We start from the raw sequence: 3,028 nt of genomic DNA, 5'->3' as shown, positions 1-3,028 counted from the left end.
CTTTATAGGATGCGTAAAGTTAGACTTGTGCTCATGGAAATGTGTGTGTCACATGTGTTTGCTAGGAGGGTATTTGGATTGATGAGGGTCTTTGGTGATTCAATAAAATGTGGGGGGAAAATGGTATAGAAAGCAAACATAGATACCAGAGACAGTGTGGGAGGAGAACAGGAGGTGGCAGAGGGTAAGAGAGGGAACCAAGGATGGGGGAGGAAAAAGCAAAACATACAGAAAACAAGAAATGGAAGATCATTTGCTAATAATAACATGTTTGTTGATGTGCTTGATTGAGACAATATACAGTGTACTCTGGATGGAAAATCTCATTTTGTATGCTGTAATGATGTACAGTGAATGAATGCAAATAAATAAATTGGAAAAAAAAAAAAAGAAAAAGAAGCGTTGACCGACTGGTGACAAGGGCAGAGAAGACCCGAGTGCTCTTCTCATTCCCCGTGACTGGCTCTGTTGCTCCTGGCTGCTCCATGATCACCGAACACACAGTGGACTTGAGTACCATGAAAGGAAAGATCAAGATCGGGGACTCCCAGTTCATAGACGCGAGGGCTAATGGGTGCTGACACCAGGATTTCCAACACACCAGAACCCATTTATTACAAAGCTGCGAAGACGGCGTCGCGCTCAGGAACGGAAACTCTTAGGCAGGAAAGAATTCAGAGCCTGAAGCAGAGCATGGATTTCATGGCAGACGTGCAAAATCTCGAAAGCAAAAAGACACAGCAGACCTTCGCAGAGCAGGGAGGACAGAGACTCCTGGCCAAGAGAGAGGGAACACTGTGGAGGTGCTGAAGCACCAGCCTTTGAAAGGCCCACCAAGGAAAATAAAGACAGAGACAAGCCTGAAGATAAGTTTAAAAGCAATAATTTTGAAAGAGAGCAGCAACAGATTGACTGCATCGTCAGGGAGTCTGGAGCAAAGCTGACCAGACAGCTTGTTTAGTCAGTGTGAACCTGAAAGAAAACCGGATGGGACAATGACAGTGGGACTTCTCCATCCTGTGGATCCCACTGCAGGAGAGACAGGCTATCGTCCTATGAGACGGCATGGCAACTGTAAGACTTCGGTCTGGAGTGAGTACTTTACAGGGCTCAAAGAGGACAAAAGGAGAGGGGACCAGCAGTTGGCGTAATGGCTATGTCGCTGAACTCCCATGCAGTCAACTGTGGTTCGCGTCCCGGACCCAGTGGCTTAAACTCACGCCGGGCACGTGTGCGTGTGTGCCCAAGATCCCGAGAGGAGAACGGAGGAGAAGGGATTGCAGCATGGCCATCCCCCCTGGGGGTGATTTCTCGTGTCTTTCTGTCTCTCTCTGTCCTTTTAGGAACAAAGCAACTTCAGTGTTAGACTTGAATTGTGGACCCTACAGCAAGGACGACTGATGTAATCTATTCAACTTACGGGGCGACGCTGATCTTCCAAAGGATTTCCGCCTCCAGCAGTTTTGGCCACATGCTGAGACTACCGTGTGTTATGACAGATAACAACGTGCTGGAGGTTTCCACGGAAGGAGGACATTCCAGGACCCTGCCGGAGTTGGAGACCTTGTCACCTGAAGATGGCCAGACCAGGACACTTGACACAGCAGAAGCCTTGGCGGTTACAGGGTCGAGCCCCGGGGCTTGGCCGGCAGTACTCAGGGCAGGCTGTCCGCACTGTGCGCAGTACGGGACTTCGGCGCTCCTGTGCAAGTTTCTGAGTCTGAAGCGCAGAGCTGTTCCAGAGGACACTTGAGACCACCGAATTGCTCAGGCAGCTCCAGGGAGCCCAGAACGAACATCTGAGCACCAGAGCCCTTCCGAATATGATCCGTCTCCTGGGTCCCTCCTACCGGAGATGCATCTTGCTGAACAGGTGACCAATAATCTAGAAGAACTTGCACAGCAAGTAACTCCAGGGGGTACTGTCAGCATGTATGGTGTTCGAAAAGCAGTGGGGATTCCCATCCCTTCCCCCGAATAGAAAACAACTTCATAGACTTAACAAGATTTTGAAGACCCCAAAAAAGACAGATGTTGCCGAGTGTGGACCTGGTGGGGTGTGGAGCTTAACTGGGATTTGATTATATATTATGTACATACTTTTTTTCATTCTGAACTTGGAAATGCTTTTCAGAAAATATTAAATATTTTGTAAATTGTGTTTTTAATTAAACTTTGGAACAATTAATTTTAATGTTTCAGAGAATGGATTTCTGTTAGATGATAAAGCTGAACTTGGGACTTTCAAAAAAAAAAAAAAGCGCAAACTCACACTGTGCGCATGTGTATGCGTGCCCAAAATCCCGAGAGGAAAACGGAGGAGAAGGATTGTGGCGTGGCTAACCCCCTGAGGGGGATTTCTCGCTTTCTGTCTCTGTCTCTCCAGTGAGAGCACATGCCCTATAGCAAAAATATCTCTCTGAAAAAAAAAGAAGTGTATTCTACTTGACTTGCCCACCTAGAATTTGGGACTTAATGGCCCTAATACTTTATAAGGACAAATTTTATCCTGTCAGCTTCGTAATATAAGTAGTTCTATCATCATTTACCTTAAAACAAGGTCCTGTCAGCTCCATTTTATCCCGGAACTGTATTAGTGAAGTATTACTCTAAACCAGTTCTCTAGACGTGGAGATTTAGCTTACATAAATCATTTCAAATAAAGAATACATATTAAGAGTGATTTTTAAAATGAAGAAAAAGCCGGGGAGGAGTGGCCTGGCCTCCTAGCACAGTGGGTAAGCTCCGAGCACAGGGAGCCAGATCCCATATGGCTGACCACGGTTCAAGTTCTGACCCCAGAGGGTGAAAACATTCTAGGCCTGTGTGCATGCATGCCCCACATCCCGACAGGGTAAATGGAGGAACCGTGCCCCAGTGGGGATGCATTCTCTCTCTCTGTCTCTCTCTGTCTCTAGCAAGCGCACCTTCTGACAGTAAAAAAATAAAAACATAAAAGTGTTTCTAGCAGGGCCAGCAGGTGGTGTGGTGGCTAAAGATGCTGGGCTCCCACATGGCTAACTTGCGC

At 47.0% G+C, this 3,028-nt stretch overlaps 1 pseudogene; it reads left to right on the top strand.

The window, feature by feature from the left end:
• The window catches only part of LOC102483289 (bromodomain-containing protein 7 pseudogene), a 4,189-nt pseudogene extending 2,108 nt beyond the window's left edge, over window positions 1-2,081 (top strand).
• Window positions 2,082-3,028: the final 947 nt, after the last annotated feature.

Source organism: Tupaia chinensis, unplaced genomic scaffold (assembly GCF_000334495.1).
Source record: "Tupaia chinensis unplaced genomic scaffold, TupChi_1.0 Scaffold000041_1, whole genome shotgun sequence".
Lineage (NCBI taxonomy): Eukaryota > Metazoa > Chordata > Mammalia > Scandentia > Tupaiidae > Tupaia > Tupaia belangeri.
The sequence above is the reverse complement of the archived record's forward strand: the minus strand, read 5'-3'. Positions and strand labels throughout refer to the sequence as shown.